This window comes from Oenanthe melanoleuca, chromosome 3 (genome assembly GCF_029582105.1).
Source record: "Oenanthe melanoleuca isolate GR-GAL-2019-014 chromosome 3, OMel1.0, whole genome shotgun sequence".
NCBI classification, from domain to species: domain Eukaryota; kingdom Metazoa; phylum Chordata; class Aves; order Passeriformes; family Muscicapidae; genus Oenanthe; species Oenanthe melanoleuca.
The window spans coordinates 42,299,939-42,317,415 of NC_079336.1; the positions used below are offsets into that span (position 1 = coordinate 42,299,939).

Consider the following 17,477-nt stretch of genomic DNA (forward strand, 5'->3'; position numbering starts at 1 on the left):
CATCACAGCTCTGGAGTGAGGGAAAGTGTTTCCTTTGCTCCTTTGGCCAAGAATAAATTTCTGAAAGCTCACGACAAAATTAAGCAACTGATTTCCCTGAAAAAAAAACCAAAAAATGGACTTTGTTTGCTTAACTTATACCAGGTCTTCTGAAAATCCAAACCTAAGTGACTTTGTCAGAGGGAATTGCATGGTTCTTTACTCCAACACTGTAGTATAAATCCAGAACCACACCATAATCTCCTTCTGTCATGTCTTAATTACTGTTGTGACATACAGTATGGGACATTTCAGCAAGAAATCAGTTCCTCTTAAAACTTTCCTCTAATAAAAAATGAGAAATAAATGAAAGGAATGAATGAAAAATATTAGCATCATAAAATCGGTCACAATTAAACAGTTTTCCCAAGAGACATGCTGTCTTTCTAGTCAGTTGTTGGTTTGTTTTGCTTCAGCTCAGTTCTTTGCCTCTCTGCCTTTACAGTTTCATGATGTTTTACTGCAGAGACTTGATCTCCAACCATGAAAGCTATTTCAGATTTGCTAAGAACCCTACAGCTTCTGTGCCCTGGGAGCTGTGGAATGAAAGCCTTTGAGTGCATGATGGGCTTGGCTCTGCCACTTTCTGCTCTGTGGCTAAAAGTAGCTGGCATAAAAATTTACTGCCTTTCTTACTGAGTGGCAGCTTTTAGAATTCAGCCCATCTCCTGCATGTTAGATGTGACAAACATAAAGGAGCTGGGTGCTTTATCGGAGAATTGTTTGTTTTGGAAAGAGATTTCAAGAAGATTTCAACTCCCCTGCCATAGACAGGGACACTTCCCATTAGACCAGGTTGCTCAGGGTCCAACTCCAGCCTGGCCTTGAACACTTACAGGGATGGGACATCCATAATAGCTTCTCTGGGAAACCTGTGCCAGTGTCTCATCACTTTCAAAGTGAAGAATTTCTTCCTAATATCCAATATAAACCTACCCTCTTTCAGTTTAAAGACAATCTTCTTTGCATGTGGTGAGGGGTTATCCTTGGAGGGATGTTTAGAGTTTACAAAAATGTTGGTCGTGTGGTCACTTTTTCACATTAATTGCCACTGTCCCCAGCCTGGCAGACAAACTCCAGATTTCTGTGCTTTCAGCCTCAGTGGGTGAATCTGGAACCCAGTTAGTTTTAGCATATCTTGTGCATGGATGTCTAGCTGCTTCTCAGTGATGTGAGAGCACTTAATTGAATGTAATCCATGAAAGATTTATTCTCCTGATCAGCTTACTTGTGATTTTAGACTCATCTGATTCCAGCTGTTGCTTAAATCCATTCAGCCATCAAGTCTGTCAATTTTTCTGTGAATATTCCAGGTCTGTTCCCTGACATGGCCTAGATATGGGTCTCCTATTAGTGTGTTTTGCATTTAAGCCAGTCTAGAATAATACAGGTTTTCCTGGGTATGGGGACAAGCAAGGATGTGGGAAAAAAAAAGGAAAAAGCAAGTCTATCTGATCTAGTTGATCCAACAAGAGTGGTTTTGAAACTCCTTTTCTGCAGAACTTCTGCTTCCTGCAGTGATTTGTCTACAGCAACAAGCACCTGGTGACCAAGAGAGATGAAAAATGATAGAAAAAGGAAATTAAAACCCACACAGGCTTCTGTGAGCTCTCACAGCTTTTGACCAACCACAGCTATGTGTGGCAGCTCCACCTTTTTGTGAAGCAGCTTCAACAGCTGCTTCACAACAGTTGTAGTTTTAGGGTGTTTAGGATGTTAGCTTTTAAATTTCTAATTACTTGATGGAACTAAACCTAGAGATTCATGTTCATACATGCATTTATGCACACAGTGGGGCCATTGTATCTTTTCCTCAGAACCATCTAAAAAGCAATGGCATCTCTTGGCACAGTCAAGGATTTTTCTTCTTTTCCATTATTGCATTCTACTTTCCATGTCCAAGAACTACATAAATGTTGCCACATTCCACCTGTTACCAAGCAAGTGACTGTAGATTTGGGTATGGAAACTGATGAAGCTATTGAAGGTAATTTTGAAAGTCCTTTACAACTAGAAAAACTGTAGTATTAGAGTTTATTAAAAATGTGTCCAATGCTAGTATTTATTTTATTATTTATTTTTAGTGAAGCATGTGTTAAAGGTCCTGCTGATGGTTTAGACAAATTCATTTCCTAGTATCTTCAACTGCCCTTTCCCTTCCTGTTTATATGTTTTAGGGCAAGTCTCTGAATAGCTGGTAATGTTCTAGCAGGCTCTTATTACAGAAGTGGTGTTTTCTAGGATGCTCATTTGTAATTGTCTCTGAGCAATACGGCATTCCTTAGATGGAGAGAGAAAGATTGAAACCCCTGCTGAAAGTCATCACAAAAGTGATGACATTTCTGGTTGCTTCATGTATCTCTAGGAGTGCAATCTAAGTTGATTTCCTGGATGACCATGTAATTGAACTCAGAAATGCAGGTAAAACTGAAGAAAAGAAAACTAGGGGTCAGAATGAAATTTATTTGTTGTACTATTATATGTGCATGTTTTTTTCCTGTGGATATTTATGTGTTTCAAATCTAGTTGTCTCTTTTTGGCTCAAGCCAGGATACTGAAAGTTGTTGAATTTCAAGAGTGCTGAACTTTCTCACAACAGGAATAGATTCCTAGAATTTTTTTGTGGTATAAACAGACAGCTGGAAGGCCAGAAAAGCTGTGACCTCCTGGCTTTCAAAGCCCTTCAATGACAAACCTTTCCTAGAGCATGTATAAGAAGGAAAGCTAGTCTGTTTCCACCATCAGGAAATACACACCTGTGTTTTACCTTTCCACCTCTCAGCCAAAGTGTATGCAGCTATGTTTGCTGTAAAAGTTAAATTCGGCTCCCATCTCTGAAGTCTCTTACCAGTCTCAGAAACAATTTAATTACCCTTTTCTGGAAGCAGAAATGATAGCCCCAACTAATTTCCATGTGTTACTTTCAAGGTTTGAAAACAGATCCAGAGTTCCCATTTCCAAAATCAGTTCTTAGAGTTTGACAGAGGCCTGAGTGTCTGAAAACTCCAGCTGAGGTCACCCTGCAGGCCAGACTCATGTCTCCTTGCATTGAGGCCATGTCTACTGGTTCCTTGGAGCTATTCTCTTGTGGAGTGCTTGTGCTCTTGTTGTTAATAGCTGGTGAATGTGTCCTTCCAAAAGGCACTGCACTCCTCCTGGAATAGTGCATGGTTTTGACCTGCACACCATCCTGCCTGGTGACTTGTTCTGCAAAGAGTTATTTTTGTAAGTTTTTTGCACGTTTTTTGAACCTCTAGCTTTTTACATTATGAGAGACAGTGAATAGTTAGTGGATAACTACTAGTGACTTCTGTTTGGGTAGCAAAAATATGGGAGGTTTTTTGTTTGGTATAATAAAAATATAATGCACTACATAGACTACTATCACATCCATTGTCTCTCTTTTTTTTTTTTTTTTTTTTTTTTTTAAGTGGGTACTATCTTATGTAAGAGCTGTTTGAAAACTCTGATTGCCTTTCACTGATACTATTTCCTCTACTGCAGACCATGAGACCGTGGCCAGGTTTTAAGGAGCAGTCTGGCATGTATTTAAAATAACTTTTGAAAAAGCAAGTTTACCCAGTGTGGAGATGCAATTAAAGTCAATTTTTGAAAATGAACTAACATCAGCAGCAATTAGAGCTTGAGGCAAGAACTTGTTATTTTTCTGTTTCCTCGCTTCTCTTTTATTTGCATATATTTGGTAGGAGAGGTGACAAAATGTCTAACTGGGCCTTAAATTGCTCTTTCTTGTCCTGTGACAGTCAAATGTGACAGTCCTGTCCCCCTTCCCCTTTTCTGTGGAGTAGCCAGGGTGTCACCCTGGGGGCTAGGGAAGAAGGGAATGGACCCAGTGCAATGGAAAAGCTGTGCAGCTGTGCTCCCATGAGATGAGGCAGACAGGCTGAACCTGCCTGGGGTTGGATTTCATCCCCTGCAGGGCCAGGGCTGCAGGACTCCTGCACTGGCATTTGGGGAGCCCCCAGGGGCTGCTGACTTTGGAGGTGCCATGACTGTGCTAGAGAAGGTCTCCTCACAGCTGAGGGACGTGGCAGCAGCTAGATGAAAGCTTCCTTGTGGGATGACTTTCTCCCTCAGCTCCTGTTGACAGGAGGGTTTAGCTCCCCTTTTCCCTTGGAGTCAGGTGGGTTCCTGCCTGAGGAATGTGTTTCTGTGAGGAGCAGAAAAGGGTGTGATTCCCCTGGTGAGAGCCTGTGGAATGCCAGTGTGCTGTCCCACCATAAGGTGCTCTCCACAATCTGTCTGTCAAGGAAGCTGCTGGAGCCAGAGGCCCAGCCTGAGAGTCAATGTCACCTCAGGCAGTGGAGAGGCTGGACAGGAGGGATTCTTTTTTCTAGCTGGGGAGCATCCATAGGAAGCAACACAGGTCAGCCCCGAGAAGTTCAGCACTCAGCTGTGTAAGGAATTCATTCCTATGGGATCAGGCGGCAAGTGTGATGTCTCCAGTCATGGCTTTCTTGTCAGGGCAGTTCCTCTGTGTCCTAAAAATGCCATCTCACCTGCATTCCCCTTTTCTGTTTTGCTTGCTCACCACACTTCCTCTGCCTACACATACATGCACATATGGAGTCCATCAGTAGGTAGGGAAGGAGATGTGCTACAATCTCACCTAACTCAGCACTTCACAGGGATTTATGTAAAAAAATCCAAGAGCCATGGACACACAGGCCAAACTCACTTATCAAACCTTTTACATACCCATTCCCACTGCCCTCAGGGCAGTGTGTACCTCTGGAAGGACTGGTAGCCCATTGCTCCTCAGATTCTCCTCTAGAGAGTGACACTGGTTGCTGAGACGAGTCTGACCTAAGGTACCTTACATTTGACCATTGGCCATTCTTACTCAGATTTAGATAGAGAGTCCCTGTTTCAAGGTTGTGGTGAAAAAAAAGCCTACCAGACATCTGCTTCAACCAGCACCTGAGTTTCCTGCCATGTGTTTCTGCTACCTTCTGCCCAGTTTGCAGGGGGAGTAGGGAATGCAGGACTGATCCCAGCTTGAAGGCTGCTGTGCTGGGTGAGGAAGAGAGGCACAATGGCTTCTGCCCACCCCCTCCTTGAATCCCATCATAGCTCAGGCTGCCTGCAAGCACAGTGGGGCACCAGGGGGATGATTTGCTGTTTGCTTCAGTCACTAGCTGGAAGCTGTGCACTGGGATTGGGAATCACTGTCCTAGAACAAACCAGCCATGCTATTTGTGACCCATGGCAGTGAAAGTCCAAAACATGAAGTAAGGGCTGACACTCCCTCTCTAACATGAGCCATTGTGCTTTTCATCACGGTGCCAGGAGTTGTCAGCTGTAACTCTGTCTTTTTTTGGCTTGTGTCACAACCTAATAAGTTATAGGCCAGCTTCTCCTGTCGATGTTTTTGCTGCACAGAAGGCTTCACATTTTGTAAGCTTTTACAGCACAGCTGTGCTCCGAGATAAAACAGAATGTGTATACAGTACAGTATGCATTCAGCTGATGCACTAGATTCTTCCCACCATATGTATGGAGTGGTGTGCATTTCACTCCGATACCTCACTGCCAAAACTGCCAGAAGCAAATAAACAAATGGCGGAAGGGAGACGCCATCTGAGGCAGTGCCAGGCACATGACCTAGACTTCCAGAAAGAGACCCAGGCTGCTTTTAAAGGATTAGAGTGGACCAGTTCTTTTAAGCCTCACCTCCCGCCGTGGGGACTGTTCTGCCAGTGGATGCTGTGAAGTGTGCCTGTTGTTAAAGAGCACTCACAGATTTCCCCTCCCTGCTAAGCAGCTGATGTTGCAGCTTCTTGTGCTCAATACTCATTTCACCTTCCTTCGATGCCAGTGATTCCCCATCAAGTTTCTAAACTGAGAGAGGGGAACAATGGAGATGTGTGAAACACTCTAATTCTGGAAGGAATGCTACTCTAAAAAGACAGAACACATGTAATTAGGATAATGAGATTAATAATATTAGTAACAATTTAATGATTAATATATAAACAATTGAAGAGAGACAAATGGTTGTTCCAGCTCGTTCCCCACAAAAAAAGTCACTAAGTTGCATTTCACAGCATTGATGGTGAAGATGCCTGTAATAAACTGACACGGACATTAATTACATAGTTATATGTAAGTAATTTAAATGATAATTCTGTTCCTAGAACTCACACTCTGAATATAAAAAAGACAATTCCTTGGCTTCTTTTTTCTCTGACCAGGCTGTTGCTAATGAAAAGGTGATGGCTACCACCACAGTCCTCCTCCTGCTAGCAGTACTGGGAAACACAGACGGATTTTCCTGTCTACTGGCCTCAATCTTATGTTAGGCTGAACATCTGTCACTACCCCAGTGGTTATCTTGCTAGCTCTGGCCTTTGCCTAAGCTTAACTTCACTCATGATTGTGTGAGGGGCAAGTAGGTGCTTTCTTCACTTTAGGCACAGAGGGAATAAGTGCACTGGGAACAACAGAGGTCAAGACCATTCCTGTGTTTTACAAAGCCAATGCAAAGTGGTCTGGATGCAGGCAAGAGAACTGGGCCTTGAATTTTGATGGAATAAATTAGGGAATAGAAAATTATGTGAAGTTTTTCATATAGCAGCAATATTTAGTAGAGTAAGAGTATGCTTAAAGTGTTTATTTAGAGCTGGTTCTTTGCTTGATGCATTTGTACTTCTGTGTAGTGGTGATAATTAGAGCAACATTTTCCTCCAAGACTTGCTGCCTCCTGCTGCAGTATACACTGTGACCAAGACAGAGACTCTACATCTCAGTCAAACAATGGGGAACTTGTGGAACTGTGCACAGTGGATGGTAGACCAAAGCCACATTGCTGCAGGTTTCTCCAAACTCTTTTTAGACAGGAACATCCTTTCAAATGAGCCCTAAACTAAGTCCCTGACCTGTTGCATAGGACAACAGCTGGATTTCAGCAGGCCCAGCAATGCAATGGGTGACACATTTGAGATGACTCTGGGTAGTCCACAGAATAGTGAGGAAACACTAAAGAGGGTCAGGGCTGTAGGCAAGGTTATTGGCTAAGTATTTGCAATATATATATTGGCAAGTAGGAGCTGTCTAAGGGCAAATATTAAGAGCCTGGAATAAACACATGGAAGTTTTGAAAAGCTAACAGTGCCACCATGAAATGGTAGGGGTGGCATGTAAATACAGGACATATGCCTGACGAGACATCAGTGCTAACTGGGAGTTTGCAGAGTCTGGTGAAGCCCTAAGGGATGCTTTTCCAGACAGGAGATGAGAGTGAGAAGTTGAGAAGAGAATCACAGAATGATTAAGGTTGGAAAAGACCCTTAATGTCATCAAGTCCAACTGCCAAATTAATCAAGTCCAACCATCAAAATCAGGATTGTAGGATTACATGGCAAAGCATGCAGACTTTTGCTGTGTGGTAAGGGGCCAGGTGAGTCAGGGGCAGAGCCATTTGAGTGAATGCAGAAAAAAGAAAAATATGTTTCTTTCTGTTCCTATTTCAAATGGAAGGATCCCCATTTTTTAAGTCTATCTTTAAGAGTTAAAGTAGTATAATTTTGGAGTTTTTTTTCTGTAATAGCAATGCACAGAGTTGAAAAACAGGTGTAGTCTGATAAAACTTGGGGCCTAAAGTAAACTGCTGGAAACACTTAGAAGTGGATTACTTTAGATTCAGAAACCTGGCCAAAGATCTACTTGCAACTGCTCCCTGTGGAAGATGGTAGTGAAGGGAGCTGGCAGGACAGAGGTGTTTTTCAGTACATTTAATCTTACTGTGACAGAAAGGAGAACTCAGAATTGGACTTCTCAAATCCCAAGGCAAGTTTGGAAGATAAATTATTGTCTGTTGCCTCCCATTGCCTGAAAAGATCTGTGTGCTCTGAGCTTTCTTATGAGTTTGAACAGACGGTTCCCTGGTTTTAGACATGATATATGTTATTGGAATCTCTCCAAATGACAGAGGGTTACAGTGGGCAGTAGAGAACACAGGCATGCCACTGTGATTTAGGAATAACTTTCTGCCACTGTTGGGAGCAAGCTCAGAGGTGTTTGGATTAGGTCCATTTGTCAGTGAGAGCATGGCATCCCACATGGTCATGACTTCTTATTTAAAATAGAGTGGGAGTCCTGGAGAAGGAGGGGTACCTCATTTGGACTATATCAGCCTAGTACTCCATGAAACATCTTTGAAAGTAAAACTTTGAATAAAAGCCTCAAAAAAAAAGGTGGCAGGAGATATGGAAGAAATACTCTACTTGTTGTTAGACCCAAAGGCAGTGGTGATATTGTGACCTCACTCCCTGACCTCTACCTGGGCTGCTGGGAATTAAAATGAATGGTCCTCACCACCAGGCAGGTTTTGCTTTTTTCCTGCTTGTATGTGCTTGTATCCCACCTTTTATTGCAGCCATTCATCATTGGCAGAAAGACTGGGGGATGATATTAAGGCTGTAGAACATGTCATTTGTACCAAACCTTCCCCTCGTTTCTTTTCACCCTCTTCTTGCCTGTTCTCCTGCCTACATTCCATTCCTGCTGGGTTTTCCCCTCTCTCCAGACCAGTCATTCCTTGGCCCAGCTCATAAATGATTGCTTTAATAATATTACAGCCCCTCCATTTTCATGTGTGAATGACCCAAGTGACATGTGGCTTGTAACCAGACCAGGAAGAGATTTCTATTTTCACCCTTTAAAAGACCTCAAAAAATAGAGAGAGTAGGATCCTGCCTGTCTTGCAGTGGCCCCAGACAAGCATTTATGGCTGTGCTGTAGCTTGCAAACACATCAAGCCCATTTGGGGGAAAGCTTTACCAGCCAGACCTGGCCATTGTTTTTCCTTCTGTGCATTTACTCAAAGCTCAGGACCATTTATATACCATGAACATGGGAATCGAAGAAAAAGAGTACATGTAGAATTTACCAGCTGTTTAAGTCTTATTGTTACCTTCTGTATCGATCAAATCCATTGCCTCTTAATTGGATATTGACTGTTGTGAGGCAAAGAAGGCAAGCTGTCAGAGGGGGGAGGGGTGGGGCACCAGGTTTATCTTAATGGTATGTTGATCATGACTAGTCTATAAAAGCCAGTGGGAGAGGAGTTCATTAAACCAGCCTGCAATTGCTTTAAAAAAATATGCTCTGAGTCAAGATGATTAATCATATATGTGACACTGCAATCAGAGAAAATCCGCATTGTTGCTCTGGTATTTACAATGCAAAAGCTGGAAATACACAAATGCATTGAAACAAATTCACTAGGGACAGCTGTCTGCTTGGTCTGTAAGCCTTAGGTAACCCTTACTGACATAATTTTTTTTCTGGTGTTTTTTTGGGTTATTTTTCTTTGTTTGATTTTTTTCTTCCTTGGTGTTGTGTTTTGTCTCCCTGCTTCTCTGGCAGGCTCATTGGAAATGTGTGCTTGTCCTGTGCCCAAATCTGTCACCTGGACACCTTGTAGAAATGGCAGCAGTGACAAGGAATACTTGAGCTACCTGACAGTGAAACACACAGAATACTTTGGAAATTGATTTTATCTCAAAAATGATAATAATCAGGGAATGTGAACAGAGAGGGAAAGCTTATTGACTGTGCTGGTGTGAGCTACCCATTAGGAAAATGGAAGCTACTGGCAAGTCTGTAGTATGTTTTCATTTCTTTCCTGGCCGTATTTTAGGCTGGGTATTGAATATGTTGCAATAACTGTCAGACATGGTCCATTAGTGTCTCTGGAACAGGCCTGTCGTGAATCAGGAGGGAGATTAGCAGGATAGGCTCACGTTTATGAAGATCTCACACAGCAGTGACTTGTTGAAAAAATGTTCAAAGGGGCAATAAACAAAGTTTATTTCAAATTGTTTCAACGTTATGTGTTTCTTATTATATTTATCCTTTCACAATTTGGAAGTGGTTATAAAAAATTTATGGTATGGTTAAAGGTTTGTGCAGTTTGAAAAATTGGCTTTTGAGGCAGCCACCTGAACACTTCTCACACATCAGGGGACTGTCAGGGAGAGGGTGACGCAGTCCTGTGGAGGGCGGGAATGCTGCAGAAACTGCCCAGGTGTTGGCTGATAGAGAAAGGAGCAGTCTGTAAGTCTGGAATGAAGTGGGACTGTGAGGTCCATGCAGAGTTTTCACTTGAGAGCATTAGGCAGTTCCCTTTTGAGCAACTGGATTGAGGCTGGACCACCTTGGCTTATTGTGGTCACTTAACATCTCAAACCTTCGACTCCTCTTCCTACAAAACTTAGGGAAGTGATCCAGGGCAGTAGACACTGCTATTTTTAATTCAGTTGCTCTATTTGGATGTACTGGGAGGCTGGAAATGATCACCAGTTTTTTCTAGGTATTTTATGACCCTGGTAGGAAGGGCCATAAATGTACAGCATTGCAAACTATATAAAGAAATATATAGTATAAAAAGAAAATCCTGATTTTGCCTGGAAGGATGAGAAGTCCAGGAGGAAATCAGGGTTCTTCTACCAAGTATATGAAACAAAACTGGGGGAAGGGGAGGAAAAGTTTTATAGAATCCAGAAAGCTAAATCAATTTTTTGGTGTAAGTTTTAAGTGCAGTAGGATGGAAGTTATTACTTTAGCAGGCACTAGAGTAGTACTGTTATTAATATTTCCTTTTGATCCACTTATAGTATTCCTTACATTATAATAGAGTTTGCAGCTTTCATTTTAAACATAAACTGTGGAGAATTTTATACCATGAAATCCTGAGTGAAAAATTTAATACATAAAGCTGGACCATTCAGAGCCATAGCCTGTGGAAGAAAAGCATTTTAAAAAAAATTAGAAAAAAAGAAGAAAAGATCCTTAAATAACTGTTTTTCAGATTTGCAGGCACATTTGTTTGGATTTTTTAGTGTGCTTCAGTTATGCAAGAAAATGAACGTGACAGTCCTCTGTTGCTTTGACAAGGATAATTTCTGAAACACTGCCCTATCATTCCACAGTTTGGCACCTTCTCCTTCTTTGTTGTAATGCATTTTTTTTTGGGTTGGCTTTTCTCAGCAAAACTGCCTGTTTGTCAGGAGATTTTACATGTGCTCAGAAAGGGATGATGAGGTGGTGTGGGCTGGGTTTGGTTAGAATAGCAGGTTTGACCTGATGACTATTTATTTTTGAAGTCAGGGAGTATTTTGTCTGTCAGCACAGTGGAGAAGTGTGCAGGATATTCAGAATTAGATATTTTCTAAGGGCTTAATCACACTGGCCAGATCGCTGGCTCCTGAAGTTGCTTCCACACCAAACCTTCTCCTAAACATGAGGAGTCGAGATGTTTTTCTAATCCAGTCTGCCATTAGTGGTTTTGCATTCAGGTTTTGTATTTGCTTTTGAAATGGCAACTAAAATTTGAACAAAGGTTGGAGTTTGGGTCTAGATTCATCACTATCTGTACTGGACATGTAAGAGCAAGAGCAGCTGTGGGCAAGAGCTGTGACAACAACAGGGACCCTTGTCTTGCTGAGGATACCTGCAGGGGATTGAACCTCAGGCTCTGCTTAGGGACTTTGCAGGGACATCTTTGTTCCTTCTTGGGGGCTGTGTGACTTCCCTCTGGGAAAGGAACTCCACAGTGGAGTCTGTATTGTAATGTTGAGGAACCAGGAGCAGCTGAGTACCAGGGAGAGATTTCAAGGAAGTCTATGCAGAGACCCCAGGCAACAAAATGGCAACAAAACCTGTCTCCTTGCAGTATGCCCTCTTCTCAGGACCTAGGAAGAGCTGCACACCCAGACCCAAGGTTTGGCTTGTCCTGGTGATGTTGTTCTGCTGGTTTCTATCCACTGGTGCCTTCTACCAGCATAATCTAGGTCTCAGTCCCTAACTTAAGTAAAGATGTGCGTGTGTGAGTTGGTGTTCATGTGGCGTATGTCTGGGGAGAGAAGAGGAGGCAACAAGTCAGCAAAAGCCCTTCTGGTTTTCCTTTGCCTACTTAATAAAGAAGTTTCAAGAGGGCATATTCCCAATTTTGTTTTAACTTTGTAGATCACCTCCAGTAGACAGATTGTCTCGCAGACCACTTCCCCTCCCCTTGGCGATCAAATAACATTCCTGTGGTGACTACAGCAGTTGCTTACATGGAAAAATAACATTAGGAAAGTATTTAATGTATTTTTAGCTGTCTTTAAATGCATTTTAGCAGCTGGAAACAAGGGGACTTAGTAGCACGTGACCTGCAAGCTCTCCACAGACCACCACCAAGTGTGCAGAGAATCACTGCTGGTAAAGAGACCCCAGGCTGGAAAATGTTGGGTAGGGTGGTCACCTCTAACCTGTACTGGTCACTGGAAGTCAAGCTAAAGGGAGAACCTCAATTTTTGTGGGATGTAAATGATATCAACTTGGTAAACCACCAGCCTTTAGGTCCTTTCTTTGCACTGCTCTGAGTCTTGGGAGATTTTATGAAACCTCGTTTAGACATGCTTTCAAAATACCTGGGAGTTTTTAAAAAACCTTGAGACGATTTTAGAGGTTTGGAGTGGTGTAGTATTACAACTGTAGAGATTAGTGAATAGAGTACAGCTGAGAGAGGCAACAAGCAAGTAAATACCACTTATTCCATCACTCTATGATTCAGGAAAATCTTGAAACCCTTGTGAAGAGAAAACCTCTCATCAAACATTAGTGGGGGCTTTTCCTGAGGGAAGACTTTCTCTGAGCTGAGGGCTTGCTCATTCCTGTACTGCATAGTAAGTGAACTGGGGAACATCCTCTCTGGACTGTCTTCCCTGGCCCTGTTCCATTCCCAGCACAGCACCTCCACCCAGGACCCTGATGTTGGGCTCCCCCACCATCCAGCCCACAGCAAGCATGTTCATATTTCTGGGAAAAACATACCCAGCAGGTGGAAGTTTAGCACTATTTTTACTATTGCTGGTACAGTGAGTGTAGAGAGCATGATAATTGATTATCTGGGACAACAGAAATGCACAGGAACTAGAATTTCAAGGATTAGGGTCTCCCTGAGGACTTCCTTCGAGTTTCAGTGAAAGGAGAGATAACCTTTGTGGTGGAAACGGAAACAGAGCTTTCAGTTCCCATCTGCAGCCAGCCTCTGGAGACAATAGTATTAAGGGTGATGTGAATTTCCTCTGTTCATTGCCATGGGACAGGAGCCTCCATGCAATTATCTGCACTTCTATAGCAATGCCATTCAGCTCCTTGCAGCTTATTCTCTGTCCTACCAGAGACATTCAGCTAATGCCTTTAACATATCTGGGGGTAACATTCCCATGTTTCATCTCTTTCAAAGGACATTTATGGAAATTAGGTGGCAATTTTATCCCGAGTAAGCAGACTAATATTCTGTCACTCTGCCTTACTCAAGTGACTGTTGCTCTTAATGTTAGGTGCTTCTGGTAAAGTGGCATTAGAGTTCTGTGGACTAAGCAGTAGGATTTTCTTGCAAATGCATTGTCCCATTTTAGTGGAAGCTTTGCATTAACAAGTTGCATCTTAATAAATTATTTGGTTCAACCTGCCTTGTGACTTACACTATCATAAGATCCTGCCCTTAATATTAAAATGTAAGCACAGATTTCCTCTCCCAAGGCTAAAGCTGCATAAAAAGACTTACATTGAAGCTAAGAAATCCTGTCTGGATCAAGATAATTTTTCTCTGAGAATAAGGAGAAACAAATATCCATGCTCTTTGGAGAGGAGGAAATTCTGCTGTAGATTGTTCTTCCTCTGTTGTGTTAAAAAAAGGAATCTTGACTGAATATATAGTCTGTTTCCAAACTGTATTGGCATCTTTCACCAATATAGGCTGGCTGGCTTATGAACAAATAGCACAGTTTCTATTGCCAAAGATAGTTGTCATCATGCACTTATTAATGAGTACACATATATCTGAACATCAAATGCTGTGCTATTTTCAGAGAGATCCTTTCAGATCCTGTTTTCTGTTTTTTTGTTTTTCTTTTTTTTTTACTTTTTTTTCCTTAGCCTCCCACTATTTTCTTTCAAAGCTCAGCAATAGAAAGCAGAGGAAAAAAAGGGACCTAGGAAAGGAGGTGCTGTCATCTGTCCAGCTTCCCCACATCAGGAACTACTCCATGCGTGTCAATCCTGGCAGATGTTTGCCTAATCTGCTCTTAAAAAACTCCAGTGATGGGGCTTTGACAGTCTCCTTAGGCAATCTGCTCCAGTGCTTTGCTGTACCTGTCATTAAGAAGGGCTTCCTGATATCTAACCTGCAATTAAAGACCGTGATTGCCCACACAACCTATCATCAGACTGACCTTACAGCCAAGCCACCTCCACCAAGTCAACTGCAGTTTTCTCACTAGATCATCTTCACCAGCACTGCTCCTTGGGCAGTGTGCTCTACTCTGGCAGTGTGTGCCACTGCTCTTGTCAGGTGTGCAGCCTGGTGTCCCCAGGGGCTGCAAGGGGCTGCTCTCCCTCTGGGATCCCATGCAGCTGACGGGAGCGGTTGTCTGCCAGTACAGGGTATTGAATTAGGAGATTCACTGAATCCCAGGAGAGGCACTGCCACCCCGAAGTTACAGCAGTTTTGCTCTGATAAAACTAGCATGGTTCCAGGTCTCAGAACATGAGCTGATGCCTTTTTTGTCCTGGAACAAAATGTGCCATGAGAGCAATTGTCCCATATATTACATGTATGCAATTAATCACATCTAGCAGTTAGTATTTGCATTTTTTGATGAGAGCCTTCCTATAATGATTTTAGCAGTATTAAAGCATTTTTAAAAAATCAGAGCAATCACAGATTTGGCTGGGTTTTTTTCTTTTTTTGCAGTTGTTTTCTTTTGAGCAATAGCATCCTATGGCAGCCAGGCCTGATGGCAAAGCTGTAGATGCCAGCTTGCTGTGAGTGAGGTGCTGGGGAACTGAGGCAATCACGAGGTGTGCAGCAGTGATTGAGAGTGGGTCAGTGTAGGCACAGATGCATCACAATATTGCCACTGCAAGATGGATTCTGAGCCAGATTTTTAATATGTTTAGAACAGTGATGAACGTTGTAAGAGTGTTACCTTCTGCAAATTATTTACAGTTGGAAGATGGTAGTAATGAATTAATGTGAAGATACTGGAAAATTAGTCCTGACTGCTCAGAATAGCTGTTTTTTACAATGGAAACCAACTAGCTAAATTAGGTATATTTTTGCTGCCTGAGTAAATTATGGCAGTATGTAGCTAAACAGATTTTGAGACTAGGAAATTTTAGTGACATCCAAAATTAAATAAAGCAAGGTTTGGATCAGTAGGAGCAGAAGCATGTTGAATAACCTTGGTGTAACTGACAATTTTGGTAAGCAGGTCAAAATCAGTGGGGTTTGTCTCTGTATTTTGACAGATGCACTCCAAACACCCTGATATCCATTTCATTTTACAAGGTGTGTGCGTGCACCAAGATAACGCTCCAGAGGGTCACTGGCAGGTTACAATGTGCCAGCCGTCACATGCACAATGCATTGCATGGTGCCAAGATAAAATTTCAGGGTTCTGGGGGGGCACCATCAGCACCCAGAGCCCCACACAACACCTGTGCCCCACCAGTATGTCCCTAGCTGTTCATCACTAAGCATCCCTTGGCATCTGTTTTCCTGAGCTGACAAGTCTGTTTCTATTTGTGCAAGGCATTTTTAGGGCATTCATCCCCTGATTGTCTTCTAGATGACCTGAGAGAGCTTCAGTGGGTTGCCCATATTCCTTCAAGGAGGAAAGGAAAGGACAATGTTTGTTTTCAGAATGAGAATTTTGAGGTGTTTTTTTTTAGAAAACCTGGTCAGATTTGAACTTTGTATTCTCTGCAGCATGGAGGTAGATTTATTGTGTAAGAGAGGTTTCAGTTTCAAGCTAATAATTAGAATGCATTTAAACCTTTGTTAATACAGAAGTGAGTTCCAAAGTTCAGGAATCCTCTTTCTTGCGGTTTTAAAGCAAAATTTTAAATATTTTTTTACTCCACAGCTATTGAGGGCATTGAGAGAAAATACCTATAAACTGCTAAAAAACATACAGAATGAACCTTTTTCCTACTTCCCAGTTCTTGTAATAATCATCAATGTTAGGTACTTCCCAAAATACACCTTTGGGCAGATTTTGCTCTGTTAAAAATGGCATTTTCTGTTGTGCAAACTGTGTTCACGCCCCATGGCTGACAAGCAGAGGCCCCAGTCAAACAGGGGGCTTTCAGGTGCAGACCCTGCATGTTTTCCTAAAAATCGGCAGTGCTGTTAGCCCACGTCTCCCCTTTCCCAGCCCGTCTCCTCGGGGAGAGGCAGCAGCCTGTTTGAAGACAAACAAGTCGCAGAGCCTGCAAGGTGTAAATATCTTTCATAAATGCCAGCGCTGAAGAGCTGGGTGCCGGGCGCTGACACGCGACGACAGCAGCTCTGGCTGCGCGAGGGGTGACAATGTGCCAGCGCTGCCACGGGCACCCAGGTGGCACCTGGGCATCCCTGGCCACCTGGCCCAGGAGCACCCTTGGGGCAGCAGGAGGGACGGGCAGCGGGGCTGCCTGCTCCTCACCCCGCCGCTCCTGCCCGCAGCCCTCGCCCCGATCCGGTCACCCTGCTCTGCCCTCCTCCTCTCCACGGCTTCTTCGGGCAGGGGCTGATTTAAATAGGCTGGCAGGGAGCCAGGAGCTCATCATTTTAATGCAGTGTAAAATGGAATGTGCATAATTATATGCAAGCCATATGTGAGGGAGACAGCTCAGCTGTGAATTTTGGGAGGCTGTGAGAGGGAGAGAGTGAACAGTCAGGAATCAGATGAGATGGAGCGGAACGGAGTGCAAGTGTCACTCAAATGAACAGTGTAATGAGCGTATTGCTGACACTCCTCCTTTCACCTGCTTCTCCCTTTTGCTTTAACTCAAAAGCAGAAAGCGCTCAAGATGAGAAGGGAAAAATACTATATGAAAGCAGGATTGCTAATGGGCTCTGGTAATGTCTCCATTTAAACTTCAGCTTTCTTAATTAACAGTGTAGTCACAAATAACCAGTAACTTTTAATGCATCTTTGTCATTAAATATTTTGACCGCATTTGACTGAAGGATCATTGTTCTCACTAGATGATTGCTCCTTTCAAAGCTTCACTTAAACATGGAGGGGGAATCCATTTATTTGTAACAGTATTACGTGTAAATTATGAGTATGATTTTTTTTTTGGCCTTACTGTTAAACTGAAAATACAAGTACATTATCTAGGGATTGCTGAAGCATGTCAAAAAGTTTAAACGAGTACATATGTAATGTAATCCTGAAAAATGCAATGGAGTAAATTGAAACCCTGAGTTACTCAGTTTCCAGCTCAAATATTTCATTTTGGTTTTGTCTTTTGTTGTTTTAATTATTACTCCACAATGGATTTGCATGTTCAATCTAAGCTATGTAAGAAAACGGCATCCCAAGTTCTCGTATCTAAAAGGTGTACTGACTATTTAAAGAAACTTTTTAATA

At 42.6% G+C, this 17,477-nt stretch overlaps 1 protein-coding gene across 2 annotated transcripts in view; it reads left to right on the forward strand.

Annotated features, from left to right (window-relative positions):
- SOBP (sine oculis binding protein homolog) overlaps positions 1–17,477 on the forward strand; it is a 112,279-nt gene that overhangs the window by 45,175 nt on the left and 49,627 nt on the right. The gene's annotated exons all lie outside the window — the stretch shown is intronic.